Genomic DNA, 16,308 nt, shown 5'->3' with positions numbered 1-16,308 from the left:
GTAATAGAGCTGCTGCTCTTTTGGTCTATGCTAGGTTTCAGAAGTAAGTTTGGGCTTAGTAGGTACAGAATACTTTGATTTTATCAGTTTGATTGTCAGTCCAAATACCTAAGTATGTCTTGGGATTTAGAACCTTACCTGGACCATGGTCTCCAGCTCTCGCTGCTGAAGCTTGTTCCATTGAACACGTGTCATCCTTGTCAATCAGCTCACACTGTGTATTATCAGCTGCTGTGAAAACCAAAAATATCATGAATATTTAGACTTAAAAAAAACCCAATAGATCTAGATCAATGATGACTGGTCGCAGTTGTGTTTCCGGGGTCACTCAAGGTATCATGACAACAAATAATTTTACTTACTGGTTTTTCTTTTTTGGCTACTCCATTTTTTCTTGGGTCGTTTTGGCAAACATTGCCCCATTATGTAGCTTACTGTGAAGAAGTAACACATGAAAGATAATTTTAGGAAATTTTGTCTTTATCTTTTGTTTTTTATACTCTGTAGGCTGAATAATAAAAAATAAGAACATTGGCACAAATGAATGCAATGCAGAGTAGTGGCCCAGTACTAGTGGCCCAGCACTTTGGCATGATCTCACTCCAATACAAGTGTGGCTGTGATAGCATACTTGTAGCTTACCAAGAATCTAACTTTTTTGTTTTTTCGTATTTGCGATTGAAGTTTCAAAACAAAAAATTTAACAACTGCGCTGACACAAAATCAATGTATGATGGCTATCTGGAATTCTCTTAACTATCTCTGTAACACATTATGAACACAAGAACACATTAAGTGCAGTTCACACAGTGAACATTACTCTGACCTAACCTATGCTAAATCAAACAATGTGGAATTACAAGCTACAACATTAAGACAATGATACAAGGCACAATAAGTGCAGGAAGTATGTGTAGCATGAAAGAGGGGAATTTAAGTGATAGAAATGTTCTGCAGAATGGTTACAGTTAGTTAATCCAGGTGTAGTCTGAAGAGATGCGTCTTCAGACCACGGCAGAAGATGGGCAATGAGGTACTGGTTCGTAGAGGGACAGGGAGTTCGTTCCACCAATGGGAAGCTAGGGTGGAGAAGCTCAGTGGTAGGGATTAGCGAGAAACTTTTATGGATGAAATGGCTTTAACCCTTTCTAGTTTGTTTGCACACTGGTAGCCTACAGTTTAAGCTACTAATACATGCTCTCAGCTTTCCGCATTAATATTTATTCTACATTAATATTTTTCAACATTTAACCCCTAGGCTGCTTCGTAGCAGCTGGACCCTTCTCCCTTGGGAAAATGCCCATTCATTTCTTGTTTTTTATTTCTGTAAACGATTGGCCAAAAAGTACGCAGATCGCATCCCTATCTGTTTTCAATGCTGAGTTTAATCGCATATTGTTGATTAACTTGATGAAACGAAAAGATAAGTTAAAACAGCGTTTTTACGGACCACATTTTTACATCATTCTATCGTCGGTTAAATTAGCTTCATTTTATGATGAAGAAAAATTAATCACACTTGTATCTGAACGTCTAAATTATTGCATTGATTAATTATTACAATTAGTTCAATACAAATTGCATGGTACAGTTGAATGAAAGCAAAAATCTATTTTCCACTGAGTTACCTTTGAACAAATGACGAGTTCCTCCTGGTGATTTAAATACAGGAGCTATTTGCGTTCCTCCTCAGTTCTTCAACTGCACGATCAAACAGTGGATCCTTGCGACTTGGCAGGCTGGTCTATAACGGGAGCAAGAAGGCGGGGCGACATAATTTTACTTTCAGTTTTCATTCTGATCCATAGTTTGAAGTTCAGTTGAATCACACGTATCCATAGGTTATACTTAATATCTGTTTCAACAGTGTTCCATTTTTAAAAAAATGATTATCACTGCAATCACAAGAGATTGATCATAATGTACAAGTCAAAAACATAAAAGGCCTTTAACAATCCAATCCGTGTTATAAAGAAAATATGTTCTCAATCAGCTTGCTTCGTTATAGTATTCATTCTTAGGAAATTAACACTTGGATTTTAACAGTTTTATAAGTTACGAATAAACCACTGAACAGTGTTTATTGTAAATACAGTATGTCTTGCATTAGTTTATAGGAACACATCTTAACTATGTTTTATTGCACGCAAACACTGTTCGTGCTCATACAAAAAACCTATACAAAGTTGAAATAACATTTTATAAAACTCCTAAAAGCGACCATTCCCTTAATTTTGCCAGTGGTTGTAAGGAAACCATGAATGCCTGCTGATACTACAGCCTTCCCCGGTTTAAGTATTCATTCTTAAGAAATGAACACATGGATTTTTAAACTGTTTTTAAGTTACAGATAAAGCACGGAACAGTATATTTTACATGTCTCTTCGATTCGTTTATAGGAGTCTTCCAGCTGCTTTAGAAATGACTTCACTGAATAAGTATTTGACTTCTTCACGTCAGGCCTTTTTTTTGGCTGTAGGCTTGGAGAGAGAGGCAGAGACCGCACTACTGTCATCCGCCGCCGTTACCGTTGTTCTCGACAATTCTCTCGGAAGGAACGACGGGATTTTTCCCAGTCGTGATAATGCATGGATGCACACTTCAAATTCTGATCAAACGGAGTGCGCATCCGTGCATACTGTTTTCCCCACAGTATGCAGTTTGGGACACAGCCTGTGTCTCTTTTCTGCTTCCATACGGGGTTAGGGGTTAGGGTTAGGAAAACTGTAAGTCTGAGGGTTGAGGCAAGTTTACGGTTGTGTTCAGCAGCTTGATGAAAGGTTAGGACATGGGTTCGTTTTTTCATTTTGGACATGCCAAAAATTTTCTCTAGTTGCATGTGTACCTATGACCATAGAACAGTGGTGTCAAACTCGTTGCCATGGAGGGCCGTGTGTATGCAGGTTTTCATTCCAGCCTCAGATCTTGATTATATAATTAGTTAAATTATTTGCTGAATTAGGGATGCAGGTTTGTGCACAATGGTGACCCGACGTCTATGGTGACCCGCATTGTCTAAATAAAAATTTTCTTATATTCTGTGCTTCAATGCAGTTAAACGCATATGGCTGAATGAGTAATTGGACTCAATTAAGGCAGCATTAATTGGTTGGAATGAAAACCTGCATACACACGGCCCTCCATGGCAACGAGTTTGACACCACTGCCATAGAAAGATGTATAATATGTGCATATTTTTTTCAGGGGGGAGGAGAAAGACCTCAAACATATAATTTTGCATTTGTATTACTTTATTCATATTATTTACTTTGTTTTTCATCAATTTAAAATGAGTAATCGGATGTCTTCAAAGGTACCTATTATCATGGTTCTGTGTTTCTGTCTCTGTTTTTCCTTGTTGGGCCGCCAGATGGTGGCACTTCTGTTTTGTGTCCTGCTCGTTCCCCTGTTAATTGTATTATTGCTTTCAATTATTTTATTATTGTTTCTGAATGTGTCTCGTTGTTCCCACCCCGTCCTGGTTTGATTGTTAATTGTGCCCTCCTGTGTCTTGTTGGTTTTCAGTCTATTTAAGTTCTTTTCCGGTTGACTCACGTGCTGGTTCCTTGTGTTTGTTTCCGACTTGTGCTTGTTCCAGACCTGCATGTATCTTCTTGTGTTTCTTTTATGTGTTTGCTGGTGTGTTCCACATGCCTGTACCTGGCCTGCTTGTGTTCTGTTCTGTGTTTTTTTGTTCTTAAGAATTTTTTGAGTTTGTTGTTTTGCCCTTTGGCCTTATCTGTTCCCTGTTTGTTTGCCTTTTTGTTGTAGTAAAGTTCCTGTTTGTATCTATCCTTTTGAGTTTTGTGTGATTTTTTTTCACTCTGCGCCTGGGTCCTAACCCCCCTGAACTGTGACACCTATGGCTTCAATTAGGTTTTAGGGCTCGGTTAGGGTTAGAACAATTATAAGCGAGGGTTGTGGCAAGTTTACAGATGTGTTCAGCAGTTTGAAGAAAGGTTAGGACATGGGTCCGTTTTGGACTTTGGATGAGTCAAATGTTCTCTGGTAGCATGGGTGCATATGACCATTAAAAGATGTGTAATAGATATTTATATATATTTTAAATTACCTTAAACACTATTTTGAATTTTTATTGTATTCATGACATTTATTTAAAAAAATAAACATTTTCAAAGGAGTAATTTGATTTTTAACAAATATGCCTATGGCTTCAATTATGTTTTAGGGCTCATCTTAGAGATCAGCTAGGGTTAGGGGTAGGGGTACATTTTGGATTATAGTTTGTGAGAAAATGTTCAGAAGATTTAAGTGTTTTTACTGGTTTTTGGTGCGTTTCAGGCAATAGAGCAAGTGATTCGTTTTCATTTCTTATTGTCTCACATTGTCTCAGAGGCTTAAATTGGTTTCTGGCTTAAATTGGTTTCTAGCTGAAAGGAAACCATAAAAAGCTGCAGATACAGTGGTCCTCCAAGGCTTGAGTTTGTCACTTATGGTATGAATTAGATATTGTTCGATGTGGCCATGAAGCACGAACTCCAGGTCGGTCGGCCCAAACCGCAGTGTATGCATTCTACCACTAGATGGCGAAATCGTTTAATCCAAATCAGTCGCTGCCAAAGGAGTCACGAGACAGCCAGATATACAGACATAGCAGATATAAGGGTCGAAGGTAGTTTCCTGAGTTGATATAACAAATAAACTGATGTACACAGTGGAATTGCCAGGAGTACAAAGAACACGTTCACTTTCAGCCAATGTTACTTTTGATTTGGGCAGCCATGTGACAAAATTTACTTTAGGACGAGAGCAACCTTGCCAACAGGTGTCAGTGTTGGTACATAAAAGTATCGGAGCGGATCTCACAGGACTGTCAGAACTTGTGGCCCTCATTACATTACTAGACCATTTTTACACCTTCATAAACAAAACATGGAGTATACATGACGTAAGAATACCCAACACACAAATACTAATACACCATGCAAATATCGATTTGGCTATCAGCAATGGATTCCTTTATGATTACAGTTCCAGTACTAATGCAAATTTGGTCAGCTTGTGTGACGAACTGCAAAATTAATCATAGTCAAGTACTAAAACATAAATCTGACTTTTGCAGGAAAAGGATCATGTAATATATTAAAAACAGTTCTTTGTGCTTCTTATATTCAGTACTTCCAGTTAAGTATTTCAAGAAAAAATATTTTCATTTTAAGCATTTAACAATTCCATTGACAGTTCAAAGTGTCTGTCACCCTCTGCCTCTCTCTCTCTCTTTCTCTCTCTCTCTCTATATATATATATATATATATATACAGCAGTATATGGAACTGCATTTCACTATTAGAAAATATATATAAAATATATTGTGCCAGCTATTACAAATAGGTTTTTGTATTTTAAGCAATGCACATGTTTTTTTTAGGCCGCGGAATAAAATGAAGTTGCTTTGAGATGTTAATGCAAAATAACAATTTATGAAGTTTCCACTCCTGGCTAGGGGGCTACTGTAAGTCCATTGGGGTCCCCTATGTCAACAACTTTGACCTGTTCTGGGCAAGGCCTTCCCTTCTCAAACGAGATGGTCTCCACCCAAACAGGACGGGGGCCCAGTTTCTGTCAGACAACATAAACACCTGCCTCAGACATTGATGTTTTTATACGGTAGGAAATAATTCCTCTGGACTACTGTCTTCTACTGTTTATTATATTAGTACTATCATCTCCTACTGTAATAATAAAATGGACAGCAATAGACCACTTCTAGGATCTAATAAGAACAACTTAACATCAGTCTCTTTGAAAAGTAAACTGATTCAAAGTAACAGCCCAGACAGATTGAGTATGGCACTTTTTAATGTACGTTCACTTTCTTATTAATGACCTTATTACGGAGCGCAGACTGGACTGTATGTTTTTAACCGAAACCCTGCTCAGCACTGACGGACCAGCCGCTCTTATTGAGGCCTCTCCCCCGAACTATTGTTCCTCCCACTCCTGTAGACAAGGGGAAAAGGGCGGTGGGACCGCGACTATACTCTCAGCTGCTCTTGCCGGCAGGGGCATATCTTTGGGGGACTTTTGTTCATTTGAGCATCATGCCATTATGCTCAGGTGTCAGCCTCCTGTGCTGGTAGTAACTTCATACAGGCCTCCCAAGCAATGCCCCCTCTTCCTAGCCGACTTTGCAGAATTCTTATCTATTATCCACAGTAATCATGATAAAAGCATTATCATAGGTGATTTTAGCCTCCACGTGGATAATAAGTCTGATTCCAAAGCCATGGAATTTATAAATATTCTGAGTTATATGGATTTTACTCATTGTGTCACTGGACCCACCCATAGCCACGGCCACACCTTAGATCTGGTGATAACACATGGACTTACTGTTGATGTATCCTCTATTGTTGATATGGCTATGTCTGATCATTATTGTGTATTCTTTTCGGTTATAGCGTGCACAGCACAGAAAAATACAGAACGCCTTGTTAAAAAACGGTGTCTCACCCCTGAGATTGCTGCAAATTTCATGACCCGTTTAGAAAGTATACCAGCAGTTATTCTACCCTCCTCATGTGATGATCTGGTAAATCACCTAATTACCAAACTAAGGACAACTATTGACACTGTTGTCCCTGGCAAACAAAAAAAGGCCAACCCCAAACAGAGAGCCCCCTGGAAAAATGACGAAATGACTAAATTAAAGAGAAATTGTCATGTATCAGAACAAAAATGGAGAAAGTCTAAATTACATGTCCACCATGACATTTTCCGTGAGCATCTTGGTGTGTACAATAAGGCAATCAGAAATGCTAGACAAGCTAATTTCTCCAAACTGATCAGTGATAATCAGAACAATCCAAAAATCCTGTTCTCAACAATTGACTGTCTGATTAACCCCGTCCCCTTAGACTTCCGGCGATCTTTTGTCCACATCCAGATCTTTACAGTTTGCAGCATACTTCAGAGATAAGAACCACCATCAGGTCTGGTATTGCTCAGCTACGGAGTGATACCTTAGAATCCCCTGCCTCACTATGTGAGGTAACCCTAGAGTCTTTTGCCCTGGTTGACACTGAAATGCTTATGAAGATAGTATCACAGCTTGATCCCTCCACTTGCCTTCTTGATCCTATCCCCACTACCTTTTTAAAACAATTTTTAACAGTTTATCAGATGAGATCCAAGCCACCATTAACTATTCTTTATAGACAGGTGTTTGTCTAACCGCACTTAAGACTGCTGTGGTGAAACCCCTCCTGAAGAAAAACAACCTTGACTCATCAGTCCTCAGCAATTTGACCAATTTCTAATATTCCTTTTTTTAAGCAAAATTTTAGAGAAATTTGTTTTTAAGCAGTTAAATTATTTTCTTACCTCAAAATTTTATTCAGGCTTTCAGGCCCATCACAGAACAGAAACGGCCTTGGTAAAGGTTGTGAACGACCTTAGAATCAACTTGGACACCAAAAAACTCTCAGTCCTTGTTCTCCTTGACCTGAGTGCAGCTTTTGATACGGTCGACCACAATATTCTCATAGACAGACTATATAAATGTGTTGGCCTCTCTGGCACTGTTCTTAACTGGTTTACATCTTACCTCACAGGTAGAGAATTTTTTGTTGCCCTCGATGAACTCTCCTCTAAGAACCATGACATCAACTGTGGCATACCACAAGGCTCGATCCTAGGTCCAGTCCTTTTCAGTCTGTATATGCTGCCCCTTGGCAGTATCGTCAGGAGACATGGCATCAATTTTCAGTTACACTGATGACACTAAACTCTGTATTGCGGTGTCTGCTGATGACACAAGCCCTATTGATGCCCTCCATAAGTGTATTTTAGACATTAATGCTTGGATGGCTCAGAACTTCCTTCAGCTCAACCGGGACAAAACAGAGGTACTCGTCATTGGAGCAGAGGCACAGAGAGAGAAACTGACCTCTAAATTGAAGTCACTGGCACTCAGTCCCAGGCACCAGGCTTAAAACCTAGGTGTCATTGTGGCAAACACGCCTGCCAGAGGCCACCGAAGTGGCTTTCCTTGGGGCCCTCCAGCACAGAAACACAGGGAGATGACGTTCAAGCAGTCCAGATTTATTTGTAAGGGTTTGGCAAGATGGTAACGCCAAATGAGCAGATGTAAAAACCCTGTCATGACAGAGAGCCTCCCCTGTGTGGGTGGGGATGGCAGATTTAACCTGTGCGCACTGATTACCTCAGTACGCACAGGTGCAGCCACTCCTGTTCCTGGGTCCAATTAGCCTGGCCAATTCTCTCATTCTTAACCAATCATCCAATTGGCCAGGTCTAATTAGCTTGACCCAGGGCAGGTGTGGCTGCTTAAACCAGCCATCCCCACACCACAGTCATCATAGATTCTAATTTAATTTTCAATGTCCACATCAGGAATGTGACCAAATCTGCCTTTTGTCACTTAACAAATATTGCCAGAGTGAGTCCGTTTCTCTCCCAGGCCAATACTGAGAGACTAGTGCACGCTTTTATCACTAGTAGGCTGGACTATTGTAATGCTCTCCTTTCTGGTATACCAAAAACAGCCATAGATCAACTCCAACTTATACAAAATTCAGCTGCTTGTGTGTTGACCAGAACCAGAAGGAGAGCACACATTACACCTGTTTTAAAATCACTGCACTGGCTACCTGTTAGTTTTAGAATTGATTTTAAGATTATTTTATTGGTCTACAAATCACTAAATGGCCTCGCTCCCGACTACATGTCTGACATGGTTTTAAGATACCTACCCACTAGATCCCTCAGGCCCTCTGGTGGTTGTCTCTTGGTTGTTCCAAGGGTCCGGTCTAAGACCCACGACGAGGCTGCTTTTAGCCACTATGCCCCCAGCCTGTGGAACGGCTTGCCGGAGGACCTCAGGGTGGCAGAGAGTGTGGATATCTTTAAAAGAAAACTTAAAATACACCTTTTTAGCCTGGCTTTTATCTAGTGTGTGTTGATTACGACTGCTCTTTTACTGTTATTTCTTATTTTATTATTAGTTTTATTATACTAGATTTTATTTATCCATTTTCATGTTTTTTTATTTAAACTCATGTCCGTTTTTAACCTACTCGTATTTCCGCTTTGTATGTTCAGCACTTGGAGTTGCATTTGATGTATGACGTGCTATATAAATAAAGTTTGATTTCAACGTTTTGTGATTATGTACTTGTTCGACGGTCCCCACATCCGTCCTCTTCTGGAAGCAGTTGGTGATGTTTGCTGTGTGTCTCGCTGTAGTTTTTTCTTTGCATTTCGAAGCAAAAGCTGTGCTATAAAAAAATAATAGCTGTGAAACGTGCTTCTTTAGGTTTTATTTTGACACCCTCGTCGATGTCTGAATATTGAATATCTAACGTAATCTCTATGGTTTACGGTACACGCAGCCTACTTTTTTTACTTTCTCTTTCTACACTTGCGCTTTACAAGAAATCACGTGATCAGAAATAGGCTACAGTGTTTCCCAAGCCGGCAGTCATGCCTGAATATGATTTCCTGGATATGTTTTAGACACTTTTTGTTGGCATTGTGCGTTGGTCTGGATAAAAGTTTCTCATTAATGGCAGTAAAGAAAGACCGTTGGCACTTCATGTTGATTGAGCCGTTTTACAACCAACTTTTAAAAAAAAGTCTTTGTCACCCTGGTGTATATGTCCCAGCGTTTCCTTTTTAAAAAAATAAGCTGTTTCACACACCGCTCTAAGAAGATTGGTAAAAGGCAAAAACAGTGTGAAGCAGAAGAATGACGAGTCGTACAAGAATCCGTACTGCTTAAATTTGAGTGTTCACAGGAAACGTTTGATAACACTACGATTCTGGAGTTGAAGAAAAAAATAATTGCTACGACTCTCAGGTAATCAATCTATTTTCTAAATGATTTTTTCTTAATTATCTCTCTGAATTCATTAACCTGGCCTTTTCCTAGTGTTCTGTACAATGAATGAGAGTTAACATTGGGTAATAATTCTAAATATATTGACTCCTCGCAGTGGAAAATATAAATAAATGTAAGTCTACTGCCAGAAAATACCTGAGCAGAGTGAATTTGTGTTTGGTAATTTAATTCTTGAACTAAACAATTAATAGTTTTTTTCCCCAATGAACATCTTGGTATTTTTTAATTAATCAGATAACACACACACATGCACAAACACACACACGCACCACATATGCACACACACTAGCATGATTTAATGTGCTTCTCAAACGTTTTACCTTTTACCTTTATGTCCAAGAATATTTGAAGTACTAAACCACTGCTCAATAGTTTGTTTTATCTATCAAACAGAGTTTCATACAGCCTATTTCAGAAGTGTTAAGGGTGTATATGAGTACGGAGTGTAAATTCCTAAAAAAAAAAGAAGCTTAATATATTATTTGTGTTAAACTTGGCCATATACAAATATTTTCTAATGAAATTTCAACAATCATTGCTGATTGTGATATTATGTTGCACGTTACCAATAAAAAACAAACAAACGTCACCCCCCTGCTCACTGACCTCCACTGGCTGCCTGTTATGGCTCGCATCAAATGTAAGACTTTGGTGCTTGCATACCAGGCAGCCAAGGGGTCAGCACCAGGATACATCCAGAGGATCATCAGACCCCACACACCAGCCAGACCTCTCCATTCTGCCACCTCTGGACGCTTGGCACCTCCCCCTCTTCGTGTCTGTACTTCCCGCTCGCGTCTGCTGTCTGTCCTGGCCCCTCGCTGGTGGAATGACCTTCCCGTGGCGGTCAGAACAGCAGAGAATCTGACTACCTTTAAACGCAGACTAAAGACTCATCTCTTCAGGCTGCACCTCTCCCCACCCCTCCCTAGTCTCTAGTTTAACTCAATGTACCTAGTTAGGCTAATGCGATCACATTAGTTTTTATTTGGCAGGATTGTTTTTGTCTGATTCTGATTAGGCAAATGTGATTTCAGTGCTAGTTTGTACTTTCCAGGATTGTTTGTTTGTTTGCTGAACAGGTTACCCTACAGGGTTGGAGTCCTGATCTATGTGGTCACTTCTGGCACTACGATCTTTACTTCACTCTAGTGTGTTTTGCACCTCTGCACCTTGAACTGATGCACTTGTTGTACGTCGCTCTGGATAAGAGCGTCTGCTAAATGCCTATAATGTAATAAAACGTGAATGAACTTGTCGAAATTTAATTGACATTAATGTATGCATTCACAAACTTGAATGTGAAATGTGTAGGCCTGAATGTTTACTCTTGAGACAAAGGATGATCTGCACACCTTTTTATTCATCTTAGGTTTGGACCCGGAGTCAATATGTTTGTTTTGATCTATCGCTGGGGATATGAAGAACGTGTTGTGGTTACGGGATCGGAACGGTCTGAGTGCGCAGTGATTACCTCACTACGCACTGGTGCAGCCACTCCTGTTCCTGGGTCCAATTAGCCTGGCCAATTATCTAATTCTTCACCAATTATCCAATTGGCCAGGTCTAATTAGCTTGACCCAGGGCAGGTGTGGCTGCTTAAACCAGCCATCCCCACACCAACCTGTAATGTAATGTAATGTAATAAAACGTGAATGAACTTGTCGAAATTTAATTGACATTAATGTATGCATTCACAAACTTGAATGTGAAATGTGTAGGCCTGAATGTTTACTCTTGAGACAGAAGGATGATCTGCAACACCTTTTTTATTCATCTTTTAGGTTTGGACCCGGAGTCAATACGTTTGATTTTTGGATCTATTCAGCTGGAGGATATGAAAACGTTTTCTGATTACGGTATCCGGAACGGGTCTGTAGTGCACCTGGTCAGGAGAATGTCGGGGAGCGGCGGCGATCCGGAGCCTCGGGAGGTGGCCGGCACTGCGGCCAGGGCTGGGGACAGGCCTGGGGCCAGGCCTGGGGCCCATCCGCTCGTGTGTAACGTGATGTAACAGTCAATGTCCCACGTCGTCTGCGAGAAACGTCCGCCCCCTTTGACAAGAACATGGCTGCCAATCTGACTGCAAGAAACATCCGCTCCTTACGAAAAGAACATGGCTGCCAATCTGACTGCAGAAAACCTGTACACAGAACTTCATTGAGAAACATCGTCGCAATCATACAACATCGACCCGTACGTATCAACGTGATCGTAAGGAACATATGTACATCTGTACTGTGTGTATATGTAGTTAAAGCTAGTAATATTACCCATTATGCAATAACTGAATATTGATTACACTGAAAACATATAAAAGGGGTAGAAAACTGATTTGACATAATTATCAATAAAATATAAGATCTTGGGATAACCTACATAGTTAACTTTTTACATTTTATTATTATTTCTTTTACATACATCTGACACGCTTGTCATTTGTTTTGTAATGTATTTAAGTGAATTCTTTCACCCCTCTACAAAGCTTTGACAGCTTTGAGGCTATATTGTTCGTTGATCTTGGCTAATTAAAGGTGCAGTATGTAAGTTTGTTGCAAGAAAACTCTTGTTCATATTTGGTTAAATGTCCTTCACATCCTGACAGATATTTATAAATTGCTAGGTCTAAGAAAACAATCCAGTCTCTCTGACAGCCCCAGGCTCTGAAATCAGCCACTGCTAATTTCACTGCGCCCGAATCTTAACAACCAATCAGGACAGCTATCTGCAATACCTCCTGTTGCACATTCACAGTCTTGTCAGTGTATGTGGGGCAGAGTGGGGCAGGGCGGGGGCAGGGCGGGGGCAGGGTGGGGCAGGTTGGGGCGGGGAGGGGGGGGCGAGGCTACACAGATAAGAGCAGAGCAACGCTAACATTACCCCAGACAGTGCTAAAGCTGGACCTCCAAATGAAGCGAAACTCCGGTAATACGTTGTCTTATCTTACATACTTATATGTCCCAGCGTTTCCTTTTTTAAAAAATAAGCTGTTTCACACACCGCTCTAAGAAGATTAGTAAAAGGCAAAAACAGTGTGAAGCAGAAGAATGACGATTTTCCAAATTACTGTGAAAGAAAACGGCGGAGAATCCGTACTGCTTAAATTTGAGTGTTCACAGGAAACGTTTGACAACACTACGATTCTGGAGTTGAAGAAAAAAATAATTGCTGAACATCTACGACACTCAGGTAATCAATCTATTTTTTAAATGATTTTTTCTTAATTATCTCTCTGATATCATTAACCTGGCCTTTTCCTAGTGTTCTGTACAATGAATGAGAGTTAACATTGGATAATAATTCTAAATATATTGACTCCTCCCACTGGAAAATATAAATAAATGCAAGTCTACTGCCAGAAAATACCTGAGCAGAGTGAATTTGTGTTTGGTAATTTAATTCTTGAACTAAACAATTAATAGTTTTTTCCCCCAATGAACATCTTGGTATTTTTTAATTAATCAGATAACACACACACACACACACGCACGCACCACACATGCACACACACTAGCATGATTTCATGTGCTTCTCAAACGTTTTACCTTTTACCTTTATGTCCAAGAATATGTGAAGTACTAAAACCACTGCTCAATAGTTTGTTTTATCTATCAAACAAAGTTTCATACAGCCTATTTCAGAAGTGTTAAGGGTGTAAATGAGAACGGAGTGTAAATTCCTAAAACAAAAAAAGCTTAATATATTATTTGTGTTAAACTTGGCCATATACAAACATTTTCTAATGAAATTTCAACAATCATTGCTGATTGTGATATTATGGTGCACGTTACCAATGAAAAACAAACAAACGTCACCCCCCTGCTCACTGACCTCCACTGGCTGCCTGTTATGGCTCGCATCAAATTTAAGACTTTGGTGCTTGCATACCAGGCAGCTAAGGGGTCAGCACCAGGATACATCCAGAGGATCATCAGACCCCACACACCAGCCAGACCTCTCCATTCTGCCACCTCTGGACGCTTGGCACCTCCCCCTCTTCGTGTCTGTACTTCCCGCTCGCGTCTGCTGTCTGTCCTGGCCCCTCGCTGGTGGAATGACCTTCCCGTGGTGGTCAGAACAGCAGAGAATCTGACTACCTTCAAGCGCAGATTAAAGACTCATCTCTTCAGGCTCCCAACTCCTCCCTAGCCTCTAGTTTAGCTCAATGTACCTAGTTAGGCTAATGCGATCACGTTAGTTTTTATTTGGCAGGATTGTTTGTCTGATTCTGATTAGGCAAATGTGATTTCAGTGCTAGTTTGTACTTTCCAGGATTGTTTGTTTGTTTTCTGAACAGGTTACCCTACAGGGTTGGAGTCCTGATCTATGTGGTCACTTCTGGCACTACGATCTTTACTTCACTCTAGTGTGTTTCTTTTGCACCTCTGCACCTTGAACTGATGCACTTGTTGTACGTCGCTCTGGATAAGAGCGTCTGCTAAATGCCTATAATGTAATAAAACGTGAATGAACTTGTCGAAATTTAATTGACATTAATGTATGCATTCACAAACTTGAATGTGAAATGTGTAGGCCTGAATGTTTACTCTTGAGACAGAAGGATGATCTGCAACACCTTTTTTATTCATCTTTTAGATGAGGACCCGGAGTCAATACGTTTGATTTTTGCAACTGCTCCGATGGAGGATATGAAAACGTTTTCTGATTACGGTATCCGGAACGGGTCTGTAGTGTGCATGAACAGGAGAATGCCGGACGGCGTTGTGGAGCTTCCGCCCCCGTGTAACGTGATGTAACAGTCAATGTCCCTCGTCGTCTGCGAGAAACGTCCGCCCCCTTTGACAAGAACATGGCTGCCAATCTGACTGCAAGAAACATCTGCTCCCTTCGACAAGAACATGGCTGCCAATCTGACTGCAAGAAACATCTGCTCCCTTCGACAAGAACATGGCTGCCAATCTGACTGCGAAAACTGCCAGAACTTCTTGAACCCTCGTCGCAATCATCAAAGACACACGTACGATCCTGTGGAAGTAAAGGAACATATGTACATCTGTACTGTGTGTATATGTAGTTAAAGCTAGTAATATTACCCATTATGCAATAACTGAATATTGATTACACTGAAAACATATAAAAGGGGTAGAAAACTGATTTGACATAATTATCAATAAAATATAAGATCTTGGGATAACCTACATAGTTAACTTTTTACATTTTATTATTTTTTCTTTTACATACATCTGACACTCTTGTCATTTGTTTTGTAATGTATTTAAGTGAATTCTTTCACCCCTCTACAAAGCTTTGACAGCTTTGAGGCTATATTGTTTGCTGATCTTGGCTAATTAAAGGTGCAGCATGTAAATTTGTTGTAAGAAAACTCTTGTTCCTATTTCGTTAAATGTCCTTCACATCCCGACAGATATTAATAAATTACAATCCAGTCTCTCTGACAGCCCTAGGCTCTGAAATCAGCCACTGCTAATTTCACAGCGCCCGAATCTTAATAATCAATCAGGACAGCTATCTGCAATGCCCCCTGTTGCACATTCACAGTCTTGTCAGTGTATGTGGGGCAGAGTGGGGCAGAGTGGGGCAGGGCGGGGGCAGGGGGTGAGGCTACACAGATAAGAGCAGAGCAACGCTAACATTACCACAGATAGTGCTAAAGCTGGACCTCCAAATGAAGCGAAACTCCGGTAATACGTTGTCTTATCTTACGTTTACAGGCGTCAAAATTACACAGCAAACTGACACACTACGCCTTTTTTAAGTATCAATGTGCTGAATGTGGAAAGCATTATAAATGTATAGGATAATTTAAATGTAAAGTTCATTCTCTAATTATCATGTTGGGATTTTGATCCCCACTAACCTCTTCGCACCATTGAGGGGTGTGGGGGGTGGGGGGTGTTTGGCATCTGTGTGACAATTACACCACAGGGGGCAGTTGTGATGTTTTTCGTATCTACTCATTATTTACAGTTGTATCAAGCATTTTCATGCCATTTTAGTAATTGGCGCCACAGTAAATACATATAGCGGACGGAGTGTGGCACAGTGGGTAAGGAACTGCGCTTGTAACCGAAAGGTCGCAGGTTCGATTCCCGGGTAAGGACACTGCCGTTGTACCCTTGAGCAAGGTACTTAACCTGCATTGCTTCCGTATATATCCAGCTGTATAAATGGATACAAATGTAAAGTGCTATGTAAAAAAAAAAGTTGTGTAAGTCGCTCTGGATAAGAGCGTCTGCTAAATGCCTGTAATGTAATGTAATGTAATGTAATATACAGGGCCAAACGTTATGTGGACACCTTCTCCCAATAGGTGTGGAAAAGCAGTGAGAGGGAGAAAAGTGGATAATTGGCAGCACCTGTAATGCAGACTAATTAATTCTCAGCATGAATTCTCTCTCTCTCTCTCTCGCTCCTTCTTTCTTTATCCTTCTTCACCCAGGGCT

General features: G+C 40.3%; 2 long non-coding RNA genes across 2 annotated transcripts in view; one reads left to right on the top strand and one right to left on the bottom strand.

Annotated features, from left to right (window-relative positions):
* LOC135260580 (uncharacterized) overlaps nucleotides 1-12,020 on the top strand; it is a 67,091-nt gene extending 55,071 nt beyond the window's left edge. The window contains exons 2-3 of the long non-coding RNA XR_010331670.1: nucleotides 9,730-9,841; nucleotides 11,668-12,020. This is a non-coding gene — a long non-coding RNA (uncharacterized LOC135260580). The remainder of the gene's footprint in view (nucleotides 1-9,729; nucleotides 9,842-11,667) is intronic.
* LOC135260582 (uncharacterized) lies at nucleotides 11,633-14,962 on the bottom strand. Its single transcript, XR_010331673.1, has 2 exons — nucleotides 14,602-14,962; nucleotides 11,633-11,768 (listed from the first exon to the last, which is right to left on the bottom strand). It is a non-coding gene; the product is annotated as an uncharacterized LOC135260582 (long non-coding RNA).
* Between the last annotated feature and the right edge of the window lie 1,346 nt (nucleotides 14,963-16,308).

The sequence above is a fragment of the Anguilla rostrata genome, chromosome 8, assembly GCF_018555375.3.
Source record: "Anguilla rostrata isolate EN2019 chromosome 8, ASM1855537v3, whole genome shotgun sequence".
Lineage (NCBI taxonomy): Eukaryota > Metazoa > Chordata > Actinopteri > Anguilliformes > Anguillidae > Anguilla > Anguilla rostrata.
This window is presented reverse-complemented; position numbering and strand designations above follow the sequence as displayed.